The following is an 18,740-nucleotide window of genomic DNA, read 5'->3' as shown; positions in this document are numbered from 1 at the left end:
ACTATAAAAACATTGCTAATTCTTACAGATGTGTCTTCATCCTTAAAATTCCTTGGGACGGGAAGGGCGGACACTACAGCGATAAGGGAAATACTTCCAAGTGCAGGTTACGATCTGAAAAGTACCCCCTTTTTTTTGTGCTTCAACACAGGATAAGCAACATTTCTTACAGGAATTTCTATGACTTTACATGGATTTTTTATCTAGGTGAAGTTGAAAAAGAGCTGTCGCGAGCTTTGCTTTCATCTGGTCATCTCGTTTGGAATCATTTACTCGGGGACACCCGCGAAAATAAACAGACAAAAACATTTCAAACGTGTCGTATTGCTTCAGACGGGAAGGGGGGGCTGCAGCTGTAAGTTTTCAGGCCGGGGAATGAAATCTTGCACTTTTTCGATACCCCACTTCAACAGAGGATAAAAGTCATGGAGGTAGGAAGTAAGATGGAGTCGCCCTAAACAAGTTTCTCCGTACCCTGCTTTGAAGCACCGGCGATCCCTACGTGATGACCAAAACATTGGGTCATTTACCATTGAGTTCTATGGGATTTGACGCGTTCGGGTGTAAATATTTTGTAATTACGTCGCAAATATACATATAAATGTATATATTTTCTTTTTCTACAACACTTCAGAGTCCTAAGTATGTGAAAACAACATATTTTAAAACAACATTTCATTCTGAACGGAATTATATGCTATACTTTTCACAGGACAGTTTTCTCAGAATGGTTTAATTTGAATGAAATATTTTCACAAGTTTTCGTTAATTACATTAGAAAAAAAAATTAAGGTAATTCGATTTTATTCGGTTAAGGTACACAAATTAAGATCAAAATTTATTGCATTATTAGTATTAAAATTATGCATTATTTCTTTTCTATTTATAGAGCTTCTTCCTAAAATACTTTCTTAAATATGACATGATTTTTTGGCTTCTTTTAAATCGAAAAATATAAGTCAATTTATAATTAATGCTCTATTCGGTTCATTTTAAATTAGAGAATTAATAGGAATTAGCGAAATACTTTAAATAAGTATTTCGCTAATTCCTAATAATTAAATAGGTATTAAATAGTATTTGACTTTCTCTGAACATTTCTGAAAGGGAATAAAATAAGTTTTTTTTTTAAATATTATTTAAAACTTGTAACTGAGTTATTATAAAATGTAAAGGGAATAATTCTTTTAATTATACTTATCAGATGCAACGATACATGCAACGATATATCAGCGCGTTGCCTGAAATTGCCGTATTTCGTAGCATAATTTTCCTACTTTTTTATTAATTTTATAAATTCGGAAGTCGAGGGGGGACGATGCGAGCAATATAATTTCGGAAAGACGCTGTTAGAATACAACAATGTTCTGTTTTCCCTCAATTTTTTATCTCGTTTTTCCTTATACATCTTATAAAAAATATTTATTTAGTTAATTTGTGATTAATAAATTTTAAAAATGCCTTTTTCTGCAATCTCTTGCACACTTCTGGGTGAATTTGTAGGATGTTTTTATCTAACTGGGCAGGGCGGGATTTGGACTTGATGAGGCCCTAAGCTATTTGAAATATGGCACCATTTATAAGTCTCTATATTTTGATACTATATTTATACTTATTTTAAATTTTTTGGTGCCCCCCCCCAAGAAACTAGGGTTCTTAAGCTACCACTCGTCAAGAGCAGAAGGCACCCAGAAGACAAGACCGCTCTGTCCCCACCCTCAGTCCAGTTGAAGAAGACGGTATGGGATTGGCAAAAGATATACTTTGCGGGGATGGAGGGAGAATTTTGCTAATGTGCAACACACACTATGACCCACGTTAACAATAATAATAAAAAAGGAACCAATATAATTTCCTTTTCTGGAGTATTTACTCATTAGGATCCCCTTTTTAGAATAGGAAACTGGTAAGGGCTGAAGACCAGTCACTAGGAAAAGGATAAGGAAAGAAGGAACGCTCATTCTCCTCATTCCTGGCGCTGAGCTCGTTGAAACCATAGAGCTGTAATGTACTAGAGAGAGAAACGGCAACTCTGAAGGGGAACAGGAATGCGAACCACGTGACATTTGGAACATTTCCCAAATCGTATTTCCCGCGGATCTTCCTTCCCATTACAGTTCTATGGAGAATTTGTGAGAAGCAAATGTTTTGCATGTACGCGCATTGTTTCGGACTTCAAAAATGGTACTTTCGTGCTCCGCATATAGATGAAATTCCAGATACGTGAAAGGTGGAGGAGTAACATTTCACAGCTGAGCTTTTTCTAATGTTTTAAAACGTAATTATATAAAATGTAAAGGTTTTTTTTATCCACTCTACTTGCCGTTTTCTAACAAAAAATAGATTTTCTAATTTTATATAATATATGCATACTTGAAATAACACTTAAATAAAAGTATCTTAATATATATGTATGTTTCTAATAACTGTGTTCCGAAAAAAATGTTAAAATTTTAGTAATACAATATAATTTTAATTAGTCTAGTATTCTGCTTTGGCGACATTTTTCATACGCCAACAGACTGCTTTGAATGCGTTTGTTTATATATTCTTTGTATGCGTTTGCTTATGCGGACATGTGCGAAGTAGTAATGTATGTATTTAATACTTGGTAATGTTGATGTAACACTGTGTAAGAACTGCATAAAATTATATTTTCTTTGGGGGGGGGGACATGAATGACTTTATTTTATCCCCTTTTCTTGCATCCAAATATAACAAATATGTTTAATTTCAATCACGTATTTTCTTTCTTATATCATGTTTCTGGCATTTATTCCAATATTAAGAATTTGAAGTATTAAGAAAATAGAAATTATATAGCAGTTAAATTTCAAAACTTTAATAGTTTTAAGTTTCTTTTTAAAAATAATGAGCATTATTTAAATTTTACCTTCTAAAATTATTTAAAATAAGTGCGACTACATTGTGCAACATGCATAATATATATATATATATATTTGCTAGTAAAAGGAAGTCTTAATTTACCACCTTTTAAGTTTCTTAATTTAATTATTTACCACTCTCTCTCTTCCTTTTAACTTATATCTATTATATTGACATTCATTTTTAGTTCAATTAATTTAATATCTTTCTCACTTTGATTCACCTACTCTGTAGTTCTCTGTAATACACCGTATTAACATTAAATTTCCTTTTCGTATTTATATTAAATTTCCTTTTTGTCCTATTTTCTGTTTTCACTCATTTTTCTTATGTTATCCATTTTTTTTATTCTGTCCTAAGTACTAAAAAACCTTCTTTTTTATTTATTTATTTTTTAGTTTGTTATTAGTTTATTATTTATTATTTAGTTATTAGTTTATTATTTAGTTTGTTCTCTCCAGTTTTTTTTATTTTATTTTAAATTTTGTAGACGCCGAGGAACATATTACAAAATATTATTCTACAGCATGAGAATTATTTAAATTTTAAAAATTAAAATTTAAAATAAAGTTAAATTTTAAAATAAAGTGTCCAATTTTAGGGAAATTAATAATTTTGGCTGGTGTTTATCGATCTAACCTCTTCTGCAAATTCAACGGCAGCTTCTGCGAAATGACATCTTTCCAAGTTCGCATTTCAAACTAAGAGAAAAGAGAGGAAGAAATTGCCAGCCATGGCGATAGTACGCCAAAGTCTGGGTTCAGTTCCATTTCATGCCCATACTCCTGCAGCTCATTCCTGTGCCGCTTTTTCACCCGGTTTTGAATGGCGATACTCCGTCTAGTATATAACAGGTCTATGGTTGAAACGCTTCCCCCCCTAAAGTTCCCAAACTTGACTTCTGGTGAGTATATTGTTTATTATACTATATTATGTTTGCTTGGTATTAAAGCTTGAGCAATTGTTATCATGGAGAACACAGAGGATGGAACACCTATTCAAACAACTGAATCTGTTACATGCAAAATTAATTCCCTGAAAATGGCTAAATTCTTCAATAATTCTCAAATTCAGGACAAAGAATGCGGAGAAAAATCTTTTAATCCGTTCCAAAAAAGGTCAGGTAATTCCAAAAAAATTAATAATTAATAATTCCAAAAAAGTAAAATTCATTACAATCTGAAATCACTTCTCGCGAAACTACAAAAATCTCAAGATTCCACTTCTCAGCAAACCGTCGAAGAAAGCCTTTCTAAAGTTTAAATCAGCTAAATTCATCATGGACAAAAGTTGCAAGTTGGCATAGCTGCCGTAGACTATTTCTCAAGCTTTCTTGATTTCAATTTATCTTGCACTTAAATCATAAAATTCAGTTCAAGATCAATATCGCAAAATAATTTTAAATTGAACATATTTTTAGTATTTCCGATACACAGTCTCACGCGCTAGAGATAAAATGTTCCCGCTTCGAAATCGTAGAGTTTGTTAATCAAAAATTCGTTAAAAGTTTTACAAAATATGAAATCGATAATGAAACAAATTTCAAATTTGGGCTTTCAATGCCTGTATTCGCAGAAGAATTAAGTCATTCAAAATTGGATGGCTCTAAGTACCGTTGTTTTATCACAATGCGAGAAACATGCATACGCAGATTCTTCATTATTTAATTTCTTCAAATATAATACGAGGCGATAATATTTGGTGGCAACAGTTCGACGCAAAAGGAAAACTATAGTCCTCAGGGACAAAGCACCTTTGGACTAATAATCTAATGTATAGTATATTTAATAATTATATTTAAAATCACCAAAGAAATAAATTTTAATATATTTTTAAAATTATTTATCACTTTAACCATTAATTATTTTAATGATTAATGATTTTATTAATAATTTTATTTATTTCTTGTTCTTCTTTCCTGAGGCCTACGGTAGTGCTCCGGCTTTTCTAATTTTAGAAATGAACCCTACACTGCATCATGTTGCCAATTGGCTACAGAAAAATGTAGCCATGAGGCAACACTGTGCATTAAAAGTATGTTTGGACTTCTTTTGATTCAGTTATCACCATTTATTCTCAATAGATGGCGGTAGGTGTCCGTGGATAACAGTAAATGGAATCATAGCAGTAGACTTTTGAAATCACATAAATGGCCATATTTTGAAATTTTTATTTACTATTAAATGTTTTCCTAGGTCCATTAAAAATCATATGCATAAAATGAACTATTAAAATTCGTTTATTAGGCTTTTTATCTTAAAGCGAATATTTAAAAAAAATTTACGCCATAATATGTATCTGTAGCCATTTGGCAACATCATGCAGGAAGGATGCGATGACCAATTCAACTTAACACAGTAGTTCAGAAAGCATGTGCTTTGTTTATGGATCTTACGTTAGCTTTTGTCTTTCTATTTTGTCTGTGGAGTTTTAATTATGAGTTATGTGATATAATTAGAAGCAATTTATTTTTTATTTGAAATTCTATGAGCTAGAATAATGGAAGGGCATAGGTCTGTTTACTTTGTTGACACAAATGGTAAAGAGAAATTATTGACAGATGAAATATGGAATGCTCTTTCAAGTGAAAGTGATGATGATTCGGATGATAGTGATGAAGATCCTACATTTAATCCTAATGTTCTCTTCAATAGAAATCCAGAGGATATTTCTGACAATGAAAATGATTCTGAATCATGTGAAAATGAAGTGAATATTCAAAACGAAAGTTCGACTTCAGGTAACAAGACGTTAGAGAAAAAAAGTAAGAAAGTTAAAAAAGCAAAAATTAAACTTGTATGGAAGGAAAAGTCTTTGCAAGTAAATCCTGAACTCATAACTTTCAGTGGAGATACACAGTTACCTCAAAATATTTTGAATTTAGAAACACTTTGTGAGTTTTTTTCATCCAGATTTCAACTTTTATTACTGAACAAACTACACTGGTGTACAAAAATTAAGGACGAAATTAAAAAAATTAGCTTATTTGCGAAACGAAGAGGAAAATCAGACTGAAAGATGAATCAGGAGATTAACTAGGGTCAGGTACGGTAGCACATGCGCATTTTTGCAGCTAGACATAATGGGGGAGTGTCGGAGGAATATAAAGATTGCTGGAGGTGTGAGCCCAGCATTTCTGGGAAGCTATTGCATGGCGTATATCAGTTTAAACGACGTCGAGTTGATGCCTCAGTGTGAAATGTTGAACAATCAATCTGTTAGATGACATCTGAATGATTTTACCCGAGGTTGAATTATTGGAAAGACTGATGCATGTCGAAAGGTAACAAGTGTGGCTACGAAGTTCGGGATTACACACAGCAATCTTTCACGACTTTGGAAAGCATTTCAGACTACTGGAACAGCTATCCGACAGATCAGCAGTGGTTGCTCACGAGCAACCACGGCAGGACATGACTGGTTTATTCCCCTACAGGCAAAGAGGACCAGGTGGCAGTCGAAGGGAGAAATTTCAAGACACATGGAACAGGCGATTGAACAACCGATATCGTGTTTTACTATGGCCAGGAGGCTGCACAATGGTGGTCTATTTGCATGACGACCTGTACGGCGTATGCCATTAACGCCTATATCGTAATAGGCATTTTCTGTGGTGCAGGTAACACCGTAATTGGACAGATAATCAGTGGGATCGAATACTCTTTACAGATGTGAGCAGATTTAGTCTGAGTAGCGATTCTAGATGCACACACATCTGGAGAGAGCAGGGAACCCACAATAACCCCTCTAACATCATCAAATGGGACTGGTTCGGAGGTCGCGGATTTCTCATTTGGGGAGGCATAATGCTTGCTAGCCGTACCGACCTTCACATCTTCCAAGAAGGTTCAATCACCGGGGGCCGTTGTTGTAACGAGGTTCTCCTTCCTTACGTGCTTCTTTTCAGAGGTGCTTTGGGTCCTTAGTCCCTCTTCATGGACAATAATGCTGCACCTCATCGTACAGTTGCTGCCAAAGAGCTGTTGGAGAGTGAGGCTATTGAACACATGGACTGGTCAGCAAGGTCTCCAGACCTAAAGCCCATCCAGCATGTATAGGGCTTTCTATGGAGACACGTGGCAGAACGTAACTTATCGCCAGTAACGATTCCGGATTTGCGATTGGCGCTACGAGTGGAATAGGCAACAGTGCCACAACAACTCATTGACAACCTGATACTCAGCATGGACAAACGATGTTAAACCTGCCCAGCAGTCAGGGGAGATCATATTCCGTAATAAAGGCTTGATGTTTCTTACTGGACACCTGTCACATGGATGTTTCGGCCTTCAGTCACATTGCGCTCCATGCAACTTTTTCAATAAAGTTCTTTTTTATTCTTTTGATTTCCTTTTTTGGGACGGTTTTGCTTACATTACCCATGTTCTTACGTCTTGTAGTATTATTGTGTTGATTTGGAAAGCTTTTGCACAATGTTATATTGAAAAACCGTCTTGTCCTTAATTTTGGCACACCAGTGTATTCTATGTAGTGTACAACAGATACTTGAGAAACCTCTCAATGTAGGGGTGCCCCTTGTCTTTTGGGGATTCTTTTTTGACGCCAAGATCGGCTCCAGGAAGACACAATTTCAAGATGGCCGCTACACAAATCCAAAATAGGCACAGCTTTAGTATTAGTCCTTTTTGGTGAGAAATTATTTTGGCACGGTGAATGAAAAATTATGATAACCTTGTTATGTATGGTAACCCTAAATACTGAGGTGAAAAACATGCCGCCATTTCTGTCCACGTAACTTTAACGAATTTGGTAGGTATCAGCATTGATGGCAAGAGGTATAAACAGCATGTTTTTCTTAAAATTACTTTCGTGTTAGGAAAGAACAACATTTAAAATATTTTTTAAAAAGCCATAATTTGATGTTTAAAACTGATGCTTTTAATATTACATCATATGAGTCTTGATATTTCTTGTGTCAACTCTGCATATTATAAACCATGGTCTAAAAATACCTTTTTGCCTCATTTCTTAAATTAGAACTATAGGGATGTGTAATTGCATGAATTCATAGACCAAAATCAGGTTTCATTAATGCTTTTATAACATTTTTAGAATTTGACTGTAAAAAATATAATGTTGCTTAGATTATGGAATAAATTGCGTATAATTTACAGTTCTCAAATTTTGTAAGTCTCACAATCTAATAGCTGTAAATGAATAACCTTCACTGAGTATTATTACTTTTATTAAAAGTATGTTGACATAACAGTCGACGTTTTATTTTAAATTTTATGCAAATTTTCTACGTTACTTTAACATTTAATCTAACAGAAATCTGATTTTTTTTTGTAATAAAAACTCTAATAAAAGTAAGAGTACAATTTATATATAAAAATTTGACTACATGGCAAGCACTTAGATACTGATTTCAATGTCTTTAAATGTAATTATTATAAAGTTTAGATATATTCTTATTAAGATATACTCTTATTCTGTTATAAAGTTTAGATGTACAGAACAGAAGGCACACTTTGTGCTTATGACTCAGTCAACCACTTGTGGCAAGATAACTTATGATAACAATTAAGTTCAAATGTAAAATTTAAATTCAAATAAATTTGTAGCCAAAGGCTACACAAATCAATTAAATGCAAAGTTGGTTCAAAACTTAACCAGGATGGAATTCAACTATCAGCAATTATAATGCAAGACTACAAATCTTATCTTATCTAGCAACCTAGTAACATGGCCTCTAAAGGCAAAACATCATTTGTTTTAGAAACTAAAAATTTCATTTGGATCCTGGTGGGGAAATTGACAATAAAGATCCCAAACATAAAATAACTCTGGTTACAAAATAAAGGAATGTTGCATTATACATTGTTCCCTGATTAATTATTCACTACATGAAATAGTGTAATGCATTTTTGTTTGCATCAAATTATTTATTTTATTTAAATGCTGTCCAAAACTGAATAGGATTTTGCAAATATATTGACCATATTTTTCGACCTATAGATGCAACACTTCTTCACTTCAGAAGTAAGATTTAGAGTTAAGAAATAAGAAGAGAGAGTATGTAAGAATAGAAAATAAATATATACGCTGGCTAGCAGAAGGATGCTTTCATAAAGGACTTTTTAAGAGAAACTGGCTCAAATTCACATTGCATGTAAGGGAAACCACAAAAACTCCAATATAGCCAGCCTGAACTACCACTGTTCAGTGGTTTATCACTCCACCGCTAGTGGATTCCAATGATTGTTCGAATCTTTCACAGAAATCATCAGTTATGATGATTGTTGTTGTTTATTATTACCATTGGTACAGAATTTACTAATTATGATAATTTAATTTTAGCTTTTAAATTATAATCATAAATTACTTGTAATAAATAGTGATTAAAAATACACACTTCTTAATATTTTTACCATTTGCAAAATTTAATCATAAAAAGTATTTCTAATGCTGGTACAAAATTTACTCATTATAATTTAATTTGATTTCCTTCACTTTGAAATATTTTTTTACTTTCTTTTAATAACAGAATCTAAGAAACTAAAGTAACATATACTAGTTTGAAATGCATTTATTAACCTTTTGTAAATTTAAAATATTAGCTAAATATAACATAAATATTAACTAACTACTTAAAATATTAATGTTTAATACATTAATATTATATTTTGTAATTTAAAATACTAAACTTTTGTAAATTTCATTACTCATAACATAATCACTGCCTAAAATTTCCAAGAATTTATCATAGCAGTACTAGTTCAGTGTTGAAAATTAGAGAAAGGCTATTTGTTCTGATCAAGAGCTTATTTTTTAGAATTGTTTAGTCTAGATCGGGTTTTGTTGACAATCCGCCATTTTTTTACGATCTTCAAAGCCGGGTCTACCTTGGCGACCGAAGTTTGTCGCCTAATCAAAAAATCGCCAAAAGAACCAATACTAAAGCTGTTCCCCAAAATAATAAGCCAAAGAATTGCATAAACTTTGTGTTCATGTACACATCGATCTGTTTTCACTTAAAAAAACATCCCAGAATTGCACAAACTAGGCATTGCGCACTGCTTTAAATTTGTCCATGTACACAGCAATCTATTTTTATTTAAAAAAATTGTCACTAATCGAAGAGGCACCCAATTCTACACTAGAACCCTCAATGTAACATCATCTGATATAAGAAAATATTTGGGAATTTGTATATTTAGTTCTGTATCAAGTGTTAAAGACTTTAGATTGTACTGGAATCCTGTTGTTGGAATATCTCTCATTCAAAATTCTATGCTAGTTAACGAATTTGAAAAAATAAGAAGATATCTTCATTTTAATGACAATAATGCATTTTCAACTGATTTGCAAGGAGGCCAGGATAAGTTTTTCAAACTGAGACCTTTGACTGATGAACTTCAAAAATCTTTCCTTTCCATTCCTATGGAAGAATCTTTTTGTGTCGATGAACAAATGCGTGCTACTAAAGCTAGACACCATTTAAAACAGTATATGCCTGACAAGTCTCATACAAACTCTTCATTTTGAGTGGAATATCCGGATTTGCATACAATTTCTATATTTATGGTGGCAAAGAACTTGATGTTGCTCATATACCTCAAGAGCCTGATTTAGAAGCTAGTAGTAATGTAGTTATTAGATTAACTCGTCCTGTTCAAGAAAATGTTAATCACAAACTTTACTTTGATAATTATTACAATTCTATTCCTCTGCAAGTATATTTGAAGAAAAAAGGAATCTTATCTCTTGGAACTATTAGAAGAAATAGAATTACAGACTGCAAACTTCCAACTGAAAGGGAGCTGAAGTTACAAGTTCGTGGATCCATCACTGAGTTTGTCGCTGAATATGATGGTTGTAAACTGTCAAATGTATCATGGAAAGATAATAAAAGTGTCACAATGCTCTCTTCATTTGCTGGTACAAACCCGGTAAGTGAAGTACAGCGCTTTGACAGGAAACAAAAATGTCATGTGAAAGTAAATTGTCCTTATGTTATAGCAACTTATAACAAGCACATGGGAGGTGTGGACTTACTTGACAGTTTGATTGGAAGGTATAAAATAATAATGCGAAGCAAAAAGTGGTATTATTGGTTGTTTTACCATTTATTAGACCTGACAATTATCAATGCTTGGTTGCTGTGCAAGAGAGTGCACAAACAAAAGTGTAATAGTGAAAAGCCTATGAAACTTGTTACTTTTAGATTGCAGTTAGCAAACCTTTGTGCTTACATGGACAAGTAAAATCACTAAAAAGAGGGAGATCATCAAGTGCAGAGGAAAGAAACAGTTGGAAAACAATCAAAAAAAGCTTCTCGAAAGAGCCTCCAAAAGATATCAGATTTGACAGAATTGATCACTGGCCGGAGCATTCTACAAATAAACAATGATGTAAAATGTTGAATTGCAAAGGATTTACAAGAGTACAGTGCATGAAATGCTCAATTCCTCTATGTTTTTATAAAGAGAAGAACTGTTTTAGAGACTATCATTTACAGTAATTTTTCTCTCTTGAATGTATGGTGTAGCCATTTGGCACAGTTTGTTTTTTTATTTTTTATGCTTAACTGTACGATGTTGCCACTTGGCAACAAACTAACATTTGGGTTTTCATCCGCAGAGAACCCGTTGGCGGCGTTGCAATTTTTACTCGCCAAGCTCGCAGCCGTAAATGTGATTTTTAGTGCATGTAAATTCAAGTTAGCAGACAAAATAGTATATTAAGCTTGCAGACAAAATAATATATTAAGCATATGGTAGTAAAAATTCACAGGTAATAAGCATGTAGATGTAAAACTAACCGGTTAAACTGGATATATGAAAATAAACCTATCTTTTTCATAATATATTTGACAATACAAATAACCTTCAACAGTAATCAAATAATAATACTAGAACTAAACTAGTTATATATACTAGTTAATAAAACTAGAACTGGTAAAATCCTAGTATATGGTGCAACCTTGGCGTGACTTTGAAAATTATCGCCAATACCAAAAATGGTCCAAAGAACGTCTATATATATATGTACTATAACACACATAGTATATGTATATACACACATAGTATACATAGTATATACTATGTTTAACTGTATATGACCCGTTAACTACTCATCGTATATGTCCCGTTTTTACTGCTCATCATAAAGTCGCCAAAAGTAGCCAAATCCCGTGTGCACCAGATACTAGGATTAAACCCTAGAACTTTATACATTTTATTATTTTTCAAGAGTCATTTGAACTGTATTCCTTACACTAGCAGTGGTTTGCTAATTTTGATGACCATGGGGATGCATCAAACTACTATGTAATCTTAGATAATCAATAATATTTTTTATTTCAATTTAATCAGCTATTTATGTCACACCTGCCATCCTCTGAAAGGTTATTGTTAGAAAAGCATTAGCAATGTAGTATCTTGTTAAAATTTTACGCCATAAAGATTGGAGCCAAGAACCGAAATCTATCGATGAAAACTTCTTTAATTATACAAAAATATTTCTATCTATTCGTTGTTACAAAATTCAGAAAAAATAACATGGAAAAGCAGAAAAAATAATAATAAATAAGAGAAGAATAATATAAATCTCCAAATGCGAACAACGACAGGGATAATTCAACAAAATGAACACAAGAGGAATGGTTGTAACCTTCAAACAGAGGAATAGGATGAATCCGATAGGTTACCAGGATTGAACTATTATCGCCAAAGTTGGCGATGTTTACATTTACCGGGTTCTCTGCGGAAGCACTTCCTAACATTTAGTTAAAAAATAATGAAAATTTAGACTTAAATTTTTTAAAATATTTTTTCATGTTTTCTCATTACATATATATTTTTTTCAAGGAAAAATAAAAATGCAGTGTAGGGTTAAGCCCTGGATCAACCAGCTCATTCCGTCAAGCATACTTTTCAGTTTGTTGTTGGATCCTTTCGAGAAAATGAGGTAAGTTATTCTTTGATTTATAAGGTTTATAGTAACGACCGATTGCTTTTGATCTAATTTGTTTTGTATTTTTAATTTATTTTTAAAAATTCTCTTAATTAAATCTAAATATTTGTTTTCTTAGGGAGTTTTTAAAAATCACACCAATGTTATTTTAATATATGTCTTATTAAGCTTTCCATGTTTAGTTTTTGAAGTTATTTTAAAGTCATTTAATGTTCTTACAAATTCCGTATTTTAATATTAGAAATGTTTAAATATTTATTTTGTTTTCCAGTTACTCTAACCGTACTTTATTCTTTGTTTATTTTGACAAACATTTGATTTATAATATACATTTAATTAATAATAGGTGATGATCATGAGCAACTGCAGCATTTTCACAATTCATAAAAAATTTTCCAACTCCCTTATATTCATAGCTTGGCATTTCAGCATCTTTCTCATATCAAGCTTTCATGTATCTAGAGTTTGTATATTGTTTTATTGTATTTATGCCAACTTATATTTAAATAATTTTCATTAATTCCTGCATCATAATAATGAGCTAGATCGTCTGTATTCTCTACAGGAATTTATAATTCTACAGCTTGGAATTACGTACAAATTGAAATCTACAACTTAATATATGCATAGCATAAAACTGATACGCAATCAACCTATCAAATATCGGATTTGTTGCGCACTTTAAATTAGTTTACTTGTCTAGATAAATATTAATAAATCTTCTTAGACAGAATGGTTTTAAATTTCAAATATTTACCAATTATTGTTAAAAGTTCTAATGTTAAAAATTCTCTTTATTAAACCTAAATTTAGGTTTCTTACGAAATTTTAAATTCACACCAATATTATCGTAATATTATTAAGCTTTCCATGTTTAGACATTGAAGTTATTTTGAAGACATTTAGCTTTCTTACAAATTCCATATTCTAATATTATAAACTTTAAATATTTATTCTGTTTTCCAATTACTCTAACCGTACTTTATTCTTCGTTTCTATTGAGACACATTGAATTTCTAATACAAATTTAATTAATAATAACTAATAATTCTGAACATCTGCACTATTTCCATAAATAATGGAAAAAATTCGAGTTCTCTTATATTCATATCTTGGGAGTTTTAATTTCCTCTTAATTATTTGTTTTTCATAGATCGTTTTGTATTGTATTCAGATTTTTATCTATGTATAATTTGTATATTTTTGTACCGCATTTATGCCAATTTACATTTAAATGATAATTTTCATAAATTAGCATCATAAGTATAGAAGAGGTTTCTAACACTTTATTTTCCAGCCTAGTTTTAGGCTTAATTATTTGCAAAATTAATTATTTGTAAAGAAAGATGGTCACTAAATCTCGCTAATAATATTTCTAACTGTAGTAGTTATAGTACAACGAGTTCATGCAATTTATAATATACCTCATTTATAATTTTTTAAAAATGTTTCAACAGTATTGGAATTAACAGCAATACATATAATTTTATACAGTTGATTGCAATGACTTAGATTGCCATTGCCTTTTTTTGTTGAGGCTTTTGTGTTATATTCCTAATATTTCATAACGGCATACACATCAACTTAATCACAAACATGTAAATCTATAATTCAGCATACTTTTGTGTTTACTAATGCTGTGTCTTCGATTTTTTTAATACACTTTTCAACGCATAGCATTTCATCAGCCTAGTTTTAAAAGGTCTCACGTTCAAGCGGAAAAGTAAAGTCATTAAACATTGGTAGTTTGACCTGAGTTTCAAAACCTAGAGTTACCCCAACTTTTTCTCTGTACATATTTACTGTGGGAAAATGCACTGTAAAAATTTCAGTTTATGAAGTAAAAATATTTTTTAAATTTATTCTTTAAAAATATTCCAAAACTTTTCACCTTTACCTTAGCATATCTCTTTACAAATCCCTTTATTAAGAAAAAAAATAAGTAAAGAAATTAACTCGATTTCTGTGATCGATATCTTGGTACAAATTATATGTAACTTTTCCCCCAAACATAATATACGGATATCAATGAATTATGGATTACTTCTCCAAGTTTTGCTTACATGTTTATTCCAGAATTTTCCATTCATATTGAAAGTGTTTTAACTTTGTGAGCTTTATTTTATGACTTTTGGTTTAAAAAAAAAGTATGAATTTTTGGTAAAAGAAATTAAGCTATTATTTATTAAGAGGATTGATTGATTATTAATTTGCAGTACTCTTTATCTAATTCTTCCTTTCTAGATAAGTTTTAGAAAAATTTTCGGTACTTTTCCGTTTTGCCGGCGCAAGCGATAAAGTCGCCAATAATGGTACAATCGATGCCAAACGAAATATTCTCGCTGGTAACCTTTTAAGCCTCATTTTCAAAACAAGTCACAGCATTTTCTTATCAGATTGATTGTTTCTTTCAATACTGGCATATAATTACATAGAATTTTTATCAGGTAGTTCAGTTTTATGTCTAAGGCCATTTTCGGTAATTAAGTCAATCAGGATGCAATCACAGCACTTAACCCGAAGCCGAAAATATAGAAAAGGTAAAATCAAGGGTTAAATTCATCAATTCTAACGAGAATGCATTAGCGAAGTAAAGCACTGCAGTTTTACATAATTTCTGAGTAAGCTATTCGTACGAATTGAAATATTTCTTACATTTAAACTTGTGTTCCAAATTAAGATTTAACGTGAAATTAATGTAGATAATTACTGAGAGCATTAGATTTTTGTAGAGTAGTTTACGTGAGATGAGATCACTTGGGGTCACGTGATATAAACCGGCGAATCAGGATGTTGAACTATGAAAGCATAGTAAATTCTTAAATTAATGTCTTTTTATAAACTTATTGTCTTTATTTATTGGCTTTTTATAAAATTTTATGCGATATTAAAATGTTTATGCCTTCAAAAAAAAGAATTCTTAGAACTAACGTTTTTTTAATATTTTTTATGTGTATACTGTATGTTGTCGCCAATAAAGTCTGCTTGGCGAGATTTGCGCCGGCGAAACTGAAAAGTACCAAATTTTCTTAGCATAATAATTTTAATTTATTTAAAATATATATATTATACGTCAATATTCCAAACGCGTAGTAATGTTTTTGTAATAAACGTCACACTAAGTTATTTTTTTTTAATCTAACTACTAATTTCTGTAAAAATTTACATGATTACTTTAATTAAAAAATATTTCTAGTACATTTTAACATACTTTTGTACCGAAAAATCGTTAATGAAAGACACACATTTCTAATGTTAACATTTGTCTTTACTAATAGCTTGTATTTTCTTTGCCAGTTCTTGCATTTATTAATGTTATTCAAGTAATTAACCTGTTTGTTCGATGACTCTTGGCTGCTATTGGCTTCTGAAAGTATAATTGTAACCTTCAGCTTTTTGAAAGGGAGAGGTCTTCTCAAATCCATCTTGATGGGAGAAGGCCAAAACTAACGTTTGGTGACGCCACAGCTAAGGGCAATCAGCCAAACTGATCTTGAGTCAGGGCGCTTTCTTTTTCCCAGTAGTATATAAGAAACAAATATATTCTTCTCTTCCTATAAGGAATATTTAAAAACAAATACCTGAAGAATGGATTACTAATCTTTTAAACTCAGATGACGGGACTGCATCTTAGGGGAGTTTCTCAAATAATATTAATATTTGCTTGCTAATCAATAGTTTACGATACTATAGCTTTTGTTACATACCATTATATGCAGTTTAATAGCATTAAACACTGTAAATTCAAATAGTTTTAAACTAATTAAAATGAATATTATATCAAATTTTTAACCACGGTGTGACTAGCATTTAAAACTAAATATTTTCTCTTATTTCCAAGCAGTACAAGAAATTATGTTTTTATTGTCTCATGTAAAAAATCGTACCCAGAAATTCGAGAGCTGCAAATATTAATATTTCATGTTAAGTTAAAAGGTTTGACATTCGAGAGAGAGTTATGCATTTCTTAGATATAAGATTTATCAATGTTTAGATTTAATTGTTAGTAGCATAATTTTAAGATAAAAATATATTATTTTTGAATTAATCTGGGAACATAGCGATATAAATGCATTCCATTTCATTATTTGGTTTACACATAGATTTTGACATATTGATTCTTTTTACATTTGGTATGCATAGACACATCTAGAAATATGTTCAATGTAAAAATTTGAAGCAATTAAAAATGCTCATCTTCATAACTAAACATCTGTTTCATAAATTTAAATACCCACCGAAATGTCTTCAACGAGATACTCCACATTACTAATATTAAATTAATGTATTAATAAGGATTGATTTTTAAATTTCTGGGATTTTGTTCGTTTTTTAAAACGATCATTATCATTAAAAATTGAATATTGGGTTTATTGAACTAAGGGAAACCTTACAGTGCTACAACAGTCTTTTTTTATCAAAATGTTAAACTGCAGTAGAAACATTTTGCATTTCTAAAGAGGTTGAATATAACACTTTTTTTCGAAAGTGCTTGAGCTATTTGTATAGAATGGTGCTGCTCTATGATATATAATTTTTTTTCAAATGGAATAGACTTGCATAATACAGCTTATTATCTGTATCATTTAAAGATTATGATTAAATGATTTTGAATGATTGGTTTCACTTTGGTTCAACCTATTATTCCTTATATATTTCAGTAAATAAACTAAATCAAACAGTAAAAAAATCTCTTTTCCCAAATAAAATTCGTTTTCAATAGCAGACACCACATGACCATTACATAGCATTTATAGTTAACATAGTTGTTGGAAATTATGGAAACAACCTCGAAGCCACAATCATGAAAACTTTTAACACCTGTAATGTCTGAATTTTTAAATCGTTTGGCTTAAGGTTATCTACAGGAAACACTGCAACAACTTCTTTATTTGAAGATATGATTGAAGAAATCACAATGGTTTGAATTGTAAGAGCTTTTTGAGGAACATTTGTACAAGACAAACCTTCAGTTTTACCGTTCTTATGTGCAATAGTAAGTTTAATACAAATCTTATCAAGTGAAAGATTCCCAACCTCTTCATGATTTTGTAGTCATGAAGATTTTTGAGATAAATACTTTGCATTTAACCTTGTTGTCGGGGGTTAAATGCAAAGTATTTATCTCGTAAGTACCCAGCATTTAATGTTAACATTTTTAAGAAAGAAGGATGCCATAAAATGAAGGACGAGCTTTCTTGTATCGGAGAATAACACGTAGGACTGCTTTAAAATAATGTGCAAGTTCATGTCATCATTTCAGCTGTGTAGGTTGGGAATTTAGCTTTCAATAATGAAATCTTTTCCCTAAAAACTTAATCGGTATATCATAATCTGTTCTCATGAACTTTCAGAACACGTCTGAAGAGTTTCAGTTACCAAATCCAGCATTTCTTCGACTATTTTTGAGGTTTTCTTATAACTGTTCAATTGATTTGAAAGGTTTTCAAATTTTGACCATTTATTACATAGTATATCTTTTCCCAAAAGACATTAAAACATATTTGTTATATTTAAACTTTCACGAAAAACTGAAACAGTTCAATCATGCTCGACTTTAAATACACAATCACTGCTGGGCAACACTTCAACTCAATACGCAAAAAAGTATAGAATCAGATGCTTTCATTATTGCCCATGCATATGATAATATATTGCTATTAAGTTTCAAAAATTCTGAAAAGGAGGCAGTGTTGTCTGCAGCACACAGTTTTTTTAAGGGGACGGTGTACTTTAAAATAGCTGAAAATCAACCAAAATATTGAATCTGTGTTTTGATTCTCTCGTAATATTCCACATACATAACTACATCATATGCAAAAAAACGAGTTGAAATAGTCTAACTTTTAAAGAATTACAAGCATTTAAAATGTGTAAACAGCGAAAACTTTGCTCTTTAAATTTTGGAAAAAATG

General features: G+C 31.3%; 1 protein-coding gene across 2 annotated transcripts in view; it reads left to right on the top strand.

Annotated features, from left to right (window-relative positions):
• Positions 1-2,133: 2,133 nt before the first annotated feature.
• The window catches only part of LOC118194110 (uncharacterized), a 153,384-nt gene continuing 136,777 nt past the window's right edge, over positions 2,134-18,740 (top strand). Inside the window, exons 1-3 of one of the 2 annotated variants that reach the window (XM_085824489.1) lie at positions 2,134-2,278; positions 3,488-3,790; positions 12,720-12,819. The gene's annotated coding sequence lies outside the window, so the exon portion shown is untranslated. Of the gene's footprint in view, positions 2,294-3,487; positions 3,791-12,719; positions 12,820-18,740 lie in introns of both variants that reach the window. The other variant, XM_085824488.1, reaches the window with a different exon arrangement.

This window comes from Stegodyphus dumicola, chromosome 9, assembly GCF_044657685.1.
Source record: "Stegodyphus dumicola isolate Sdum_Otavi_A_Nest chromosome 9, ASM4465768v1".
NCBI lineage: Eukaryota > Metazoa > Arthropoda > Arachnida > Araneae > Eresidae > Stegodyphus > Stegodyphus dumicola.
The sequence above is the reverse complement of the archived record's forward strand: the minus strand, read 5'-3'. Positions and strand labels throughout refer to the sequence as shown.